Below are 7944 nucleotides of genomic sequence, written 5' to 3' on the forward strand. Positions count from 1 at the left end.
ACAACTATTTGATCATGATGAATTGATTATTTTTTAACTAATTTGATGTAATGATTAGGCAATCACTTTTGCATGTTTTTTTTTTTTTTTTTTTTTTTTTTTTCAATTATCTCTCTTTAACAAAATGAGGCAGTAACTAAGCATAATCTATCTTTTCCTGATTTCTCATGAGGATAAAGTAGAGCACAGATATTCTTGCTGAGGCATTTAGATACCTTTGGACCTAGGGGTTGTTAACCCATTATATTCCATAGTTATGACACCTATACTTTGGCCAATACCCTGCTTTTAAGGATGGTAGGCAGTAAAAGTGTTCCACAGGTAGAGGGATCTACCTACAGGTCTTTGCTGCACTTTCCCCTTCGCTATGGTATATTGCTGATGGGGACTGTGCCAATGCACTCATTTTTGAGGGAGGATAGGAGCACAGTGAGCACAAAATTATGATGGATGCCTGTGACTGCTGCCACAGTACTAAGAATAACGCATACTAATACCCCCATTGCGGGGGTATCCAGCCTGCAGAGGAGTAGCATGGAGATGGATCATGGAGAAGTGAAGTACTTGCAGCATTAAAGTCATGGCCTTCCATTACGCCAAGAAAAAGGAGGCTTCTTGTGAGCCTGCTCTGCTGTGATGTGAACTGTCAAACACAAGCCCTGACTGGCAATAGGTCTTCTGAGAGTGGAACTTGGGAATTAGTCTTCTGTGAGGGGAACAGTTCTTCCTCCATCTTTTGCAGGTTTCAAGAGCCTGTGTAGGGTGTCTTGCCTTGAAGTCATGTTTCTTATTTTCTATGTTGGTTTGGAGTCTGCTGCAGACTTACAGTTTTGCAACTTTAATCTTCAGTGTTCTCTTTCTCATACTTCGGGGGGTCATGGGTGCAAAAAAGTCAGTTCTGGTTTTCCCTCTTTCCCATTTACCCCTTTCTGTTTTCCATGCATTTATAATAGTTTTTGAAGCTCTGATTTTTTTTAGGCGTAGACAGTTACATTAGCAGTCTGCTGTGGTAACCTTCTCCTTCCTGTTAGGATGCTGGTGAGCACTGGTTGTCTGGATGCTGGAGGTTCATGAGCACTACTTTAAAAAAAAAAAAAAAAAAAAAAAAGTTACTGAATTGACTTGCTTTTTTCATGACTATGCAGCTCTTGTTTAATCAGACTTTTGCTGTTTCAGGTATTTTCTTTAATATAGAGCACATGGTAGATAGGCTGTGACCTCAGTACTTACTCACAGTGTTATTCATTTGATATCTTACCCTTTAGTTTCCTGAATTCCCAACTTTCTTCTCCCTGCAGAATCATGTCCAAAGCAGCTCTAATTACCCTTTTCACAGTTATCACTTTCCTTTGTGATCTACTTGCTTTGGGGATCAATCTTATGCCTTGTCTTTCAGTAAATATGCCAAATTCAAAATCCTTGCCCTTATTTTCCAGGAATATTCAGCAACTTGAAATCTGCTTCCTTTTGTATTTCTTCCTCCTTCAGGAGGCTGTTTTTGCCCCTGCGCTTCCTCATGTAAATCCTTGTTCGAGTTCACTCTTTCCCACAAATTCCAGTCCAGATCCTCAGAGGCTCAACCTCTAACCATGTGTTTCATGAACTTTCATACTGTAGTATTGTTTCTTCAGTGGGCTTCTGTGCTTGTGGAGGGTCTTACTGCCTTCAACTGGTGCTCCATGTAGTGCTCGCTGGTGATCTTTCCTCACGTGTGGCTGAAGGGCCCAGGCCTTGGGGAGAGCTGGCCTCTGGGCCTGGCCACGCACACTCCTCAGCACAGGGCACAAGCTGAATGCTTCACAAGTGGAAGATATAAAAATCAGCAGAACTGCTTTGACAAAAGGTGGAAAAATTAGTGTTTCTGGGTCACTTTGCTGTCCCTTCAGTGCGCCTTTTTACATTAGGTTATGTGGTTAAGAGTATTTTCCATGACAGCAAAAGGCTGACCCGAAGGATCTCACTCAGTTCGGAGTGAGTCCTAGAGATGAAGGCGTATTTAGTTTCTTTGCTTCTGGTCAGAGAGCTACCAAGAATCATACCCCTCGTCTGACTTGTTTAAATTGAATATAATAGTTACACAAATCAAAACAAAAACTCAGTGTTCACAAGAAGCAGCTGATTATGACAGGTTCTGTTTCTGGAGTAAAATATATGTAGAGAAACTTCTTTTCAATGCAAAAAAAAAAAAAAAAAAAAAAAGAAAAAAGAAAAAAATAAAAAAATCCTAACCTGTCTAAGTCAAGCATATTAAAGGAGGCGGCTGCAAGAAGACCCACATGCTGTGCATAATATATGACTCTCTTCTTCTCTGTCTGCCTTCTGAAAGATGAAAAATTACAAGGGCTGAAAGTGAAAGCATCATTAAATGTTAATCTGCTGGGGCTTCCTTAGTGTTAGCAAGGTCAGGTTCTGCTGAGGAATACGGTGACAGATGGAGCGTCCTCTGTGAAATCGTTCAGCTCTGCCAAACGCCGCCGGTAGACGAGCTGTCTGTCATCGTGCACGTGCTCTCACCGGCAGCGCTCGGCAGGCCTGGAGCCCTCACGGCGGCTGGGCACTCAGAAACACCCTGGGGTGGGCATGTTGTGCGGGCACAGAGCGCGAGGGACTGGCTTTAGGTCAGGCCCAAAATCGAGCTCTCTGCCGCTGCGAGCATCTCCTAACCTGCGGATGTATAGGGCAGCTTTGAAAATGGTTTGTCCTGGAGCAGTGCTGAACTGGGGGGTGTCTAAATTGCAGTGAAGGGTGCTATCCCTGTGGAGCCTGGTTCCTGTATTTTTCATCGCATTGTATGAAAAAGACGCTAATCTTGGAGAATTACCGTGATTGCAAAGTTATATTTAAAGCTCCTGGCTGACAGGGCTTTTCCCATAAACAAGTAAAGCTATATTGCAGCTTAGACGGAAATGTAGGGCAGGGGAAGGGCTTTGCTCAGTGTCCAGAAACACCTGCTTTTGACCAGGCTCCCTATGCTGCTGTGCTTTTTACATCACCACTTTGTAGCTGCTCACCAGCTATTATTTTAACACCGAAGCTGCTGACAGGAACACAAACCAGTCACATTCCTTCCCAAATCTGCAGCACAGCCAAAATGGGAACAAACCCCAAACCAGAGTCTGCCCCAGCTCCTTTTGGCCAAACCAAGTCCTTTATGGTGGGGGAGCTGCGACAGTTCCTCAGGGCTGCTGGAGCCAGCATTGCAGGCCCTGTGGCCTTAGGGCCTGTCTGCTCACCTTCAGGAGGGAAATAGCACAAGCACTAGTTCAACAGGACCTACCCCAGAGCCATTTCACAGAGCTGAAAGCCTCATCCTCTGCCTTGAGTGCTCATGCTGTTCCTACTGCAACAGCAGAGGAGGCAAAGAAAACCTAAAGCTCAAATGCCTTGGCTCTGATGTTCTAAAGCTCTGGAGTTGTCATTGCCTCGGTGCTGACCTGATGAGTTTTAGTGAAGAGCTGGGTTACAAACGTAGTTCAAGAAGCATCTGAGATGTATTCTCACCATCAATAATTAATACAATGATTAGGGTTTTAGCAAAACCCTTAGAGAACAGTGGTGCTTTCCTCAGTCACTGCTGCTTATGAGCTCAACTCTGTCTAGACTGGCTTGCACTTTTTCCAGCGTAGGCAATTTGCAGAAGTCATTTGCTGGGCTTGATTGCTTTGTGAAGGCCAAGGATAGTTTGTGAAACCTTACAGGGAGGTTTTAAACTGAAGCGTTAGAGCAAGAATTGAGTTTTTGTATCCAGGCTCTTGCCTCAGCTGAACCAAACATCAAATCTGAAACAAATGAGCTGCATCACCTATGCATGATATCAAACAGAAAAACATGATATTTGCATAATGGAAAAACGTTATGCTGACCAACCGAAGTTGTAGTAATTTCTAGCTCTTGAGGCAATTACAAGCTTTCACTCATGGTGTTTGTAAGAGGTAAATACTTAGAAAGTGAAGATGGCTCAGCCCAGAACAGCATGATGTCTTAGGGCAAACCATACTGATGGTGGTATACCTTAAAATACCAAGGCGTTAATGGCAGTTTGACTGGCAAGCAGCTCAGATGTCCATGAAGTGTGAACAAGGCAATAAATTGCCAAGCGGATCTAGGGACTGCATAAACAGACGGATATAATTGAGGTTTCTTAGGAGGGCCCTAGCAGAGCAAGGAAGAGGAACTGCATCTTCCAAACTGCAGAACGTCCCCCAGACCAACAGTTCACCTTTCTTCTTTTGCAGACATCTAATCCTTCTTCATGAGCTCTGCTGTTGGCCTGTCTTTAAGTAGGTGTCAAAGAGTCAACTTGTGTAGGCTCTCAAGAAGTTTTGGATTCTGATAAAGTGTCTCAGAAAGGCAGGCAGGGTCATGCTGATGATGTGACAGACAGCTGCATGTTGGATGAAGTCTCCCTGACTGTGGAATTGAGTTTGGGTTTCTCCAGAAAGGCTGGTGCAAAAAATGTGCTTATCTCAGCAGACGTTCTGTCTCGGCCAAGTGGAGTCATTGTCTTATCTTCTGGGAAGGGAAGAAAGGTGGCCACTATTGTGTGGTGTGTCTGGAAGCACATGATCTACACAGGATGGTGTGAATAGGAAGAGAGAGCCAAGGTTGCTTCCCTTGCAGTTCAGCTTGGATTATAGCATTTGTGTAGATTATGGAGTTCTAAAATTCCCATGTCACTTGTCTTTGTTTTCCCTTCCTACAAGTCATTTGGAGCTGTGTCAATTTTCTTCTCCAGGTATGTGCCCAGATGGGTTTTGATAGTGCCTCCAGAGACTTCTGTGTTCTGTCTTCAATTACTGCCTTGCTGCTGGGAAGATTTTTACATTGCAAAATATGCTGAAAAGAACATTTTCCAAATTTACTCTATGAGTGCTTACAGAGCTCCCTCCCCAGCCTCTGGAGACTCCCAGAACTCAGGGTCAGTGCATTATTCTTCTTCAGCGTAACAGTGTCAGATTTTGTTTTTTAAAACTCCTCATTCAATGTATTCAGCAATATTAATCCTTTCTCTTCAAAAGATAAGCCCGTGCTTTTTGTAGCAAATGCAGGAAGATACCCACTGTGGAGCAGGAGCAGCGTGAATTTGCTTTAATGAATGCTGCATCAGGCTAAGCCGCTCTGGTCCAGATGTGGGTACTGGCTCTGACACTCAGTGTTTTATGTCTCTGGGGCAAACATTCCCCAGTTCCATGCTTGCATTTGCAGGGATTGTGCTGCATGCCTGAGCAGGGAGATGGCCATTTGTGCAACAGAGCTGGTGCAACGTGTTGCAAAAGAAACAATCTGTGCTTCATCCTAGAGGCCTTGCTTTTCTTCTTTCTTCTGTAATTGTTTCACAGGGCCTAAGTGAGGTACACAAACTGAAAGCCTGTGGTCTTTGATGGGCGAGAAATATGCAGTGTCTACTGCAGAGCTCCAGGAACCACATCAACCATTGCACTACGTGATGTGGTTCCTGGAGCTCTGCAGTAGGCACCCCGAGACTGAGGTTCTGTCATTTGGCTATGTCCATTAGTAACATGAAAAATAATTTGACTTGTTAACTTGGCTGCATCCACTGCTTGATGCTGCAGAGAAAGTCAACGCCATATTCATCTACACGGTGCTTTTCAGGAGGAAATGGGCAAGTCAGATAGAAGCCAACCCCCAAAATGTATTGCAGCACAGAGTCCAGGCTGATGAGCCTTGCGGAGGCATGATAGAGGATACTCACAACTTGCAAAAACTTGTGAAAAAAGCTTGCAGAAATTCACTTGTCATTTGTGTCCAGTAACAGAAAAGAGGAACAACCTTCCTGACTCCTCAGGAGATGTCTTCTGACATCTGCTGCGGGTTGATGGTAATTCTTACAATGGTTTGTGTAACCACAGATATTTGTCCTATGAATTTCTCTTTCAGGGATCTGGATGGGTGAGTTTATGTCAGGTGAAGTACTGAATGGATTCATGCTGTGTAACTTGCTGGCTGATCAAGATGAAGCATCAGCTCCCACTCCTGCTCTGCTGGATGTGTCTCAACCATGGCTGCTGGTCACAGCTGCAAGACAGGGAGGAGCAGCGGGTGCAGCAGGATGGCTTCTGTGGGGCACAAAGGCCACAGGCTGCCACCTCAATACCCCACAAACAACCCCCTCCCCACTACCGACCATTAATCTTGTTTGTCCTGTGAGCAGCAGCTTTGGTTTTCTTATTTATTTATTTATTTATTGGTGGTTTTTCTTGTGGAACAAGATTTTGTATTGGGTTCCTTTGTCCGCTTCTTTGTTGTTTTCATACTGAATTCCTCTAAGAAACCTTATTTAAGCAAGTATAATTGGAAATTTAAACTTTAGAAATATTTACCAGACTTATGTACCTCTGGCAAGATTCACGGCCAGACAGGAGGGAAGAGAGAAGCCCACAGGCAGACACGGATGCAGCCTGAGGAATTGCTCAGTGAAGGACCCCCGTCCACTTTCAGGTGCCTTGAGTGGTTTCCATATGAAGTTCGGTTCTGCTTGATGGTTCTTGCAGTTTTTAAAGGCACTACAGCACAAGTGTGCTCTGAGATGGGGACTGTGCTTGCAGGCTGCAAAGATGTGTCTTTAACCAACCTCTGAGACAGTTTTGCCCTCACTAGTTTTGCTTTTGTTTGGATTATAATGTCAAAGTAAATAAAATAACCAAAGTACAGACAGTCAAAAGAAATCACATGATCAGGGATTTGCCTGCTTGAGAAAATAATGAAGTTTAGTTACCTGAGATGCAAGCTAGATGGTGCTAGAGCATACTAGTGAAATGATGTTCAACTCATAGCTGTGTGAAATTAAAACCACAGAAGTGGTTGTGAATGGCTTTAAGTGATTCAGTAATGTTTTGGAAGTTTTGGCTTTCTTAAAATCTAATGAGTTTGACCTGAGGGAGGAAAGGAGTTCACTCTTTCAACTTCAGCTCCAGCCGAAACTTTCGAACCATCACTATAGCTATACTACTATTGTAGTATACAGCTATACTACATCACTATAGGAGGATCAGATTCTTCCAGGGTTGGCCACCTTCCAGTCCTGTGCTGCTGCTCTGCATTTCAGTGGCTCTGTAAGGCCAGTTTGTCCCACTCGACATGGCCCAATGTGCCACTGAACACAAGTATGCATTTGCTTCAGAGCAGAGAGGAAGGAGGTACTGTGCAAATTAATCAATTCTGCCCTCCCCCTCCCCCCCCCCTTTTTTTTCTTAAATTTTCATTCTTACATAATTCAAAAAACAAGATCTTTAGATCTTTACATTTATAAAAAACATGGCCTATGAGGACTTTCTAGTATGTTTACTTTATCCACGTAAGCAACCCCACTGTGAGAAAAGAGACTGTTTTCTTAGGTGAAAATCCCATATGTTCTGAAGTCTGCACACTTGGCACCTCTGTCTGAATTGGTACGACTTTATCAGCAAGTGGCAGATACACAATGTCCCTGCTGAGAGATGTGATTTGATGGATGGAGCTCTGGGTGGTGAGTCAGGAGCCATATCTTCTGTTTCTGGCCGTCCCCTTGACTTGTGTGATCTTCTGCAGGACTTTGTATCTACATTTCTTCACTTACAAAACAATATGAAGATGCTGCACAAAGCACCTTGCTACTTCGAAATGAAAATCCATGTCTGTGATGTATCTATGACTGAGTACAGCAAAAGGAGTAAAAGCTGAAAAGCTGAATACATTCAAAGCGTTTGAACATGCCTGGAGGTTAACACTGCAATTTGTGCATCTGGAGATCCGAGCTGCATTGCTCCATCTCTGGCACCCTCCAGCAGGTGTGTAGGAGCCGGGTGACACCGATGTGCTTGGCCAAAGATCAGTGCTCTCATCTAGGATGTGGGGACGTGCTGGGGGTGGCTCCTTCTACAGATTGGACACAGCAAAAAGGTGTAACCAGGTCTTAGTTTCTTTGAAGTGAGGAGTATTCTGCCC

The sequence above is a fragment of the Oxyura jamaicensis genome, chromosome 1 (assembly GCF_011077185.1).
Source record: "Oxyura jamaicensis isolate SHBP4307 breed ruddy duck chromosome 1, BPBGC_Ojam_1.0, whole genome shotgun sequence".
Taxonomy (NCBI): Eukaryota; Metazoa; Chordata; class Aves; order Anseriformes; family Anatidae; genus Oxyura; species Oxyura jamaicensis.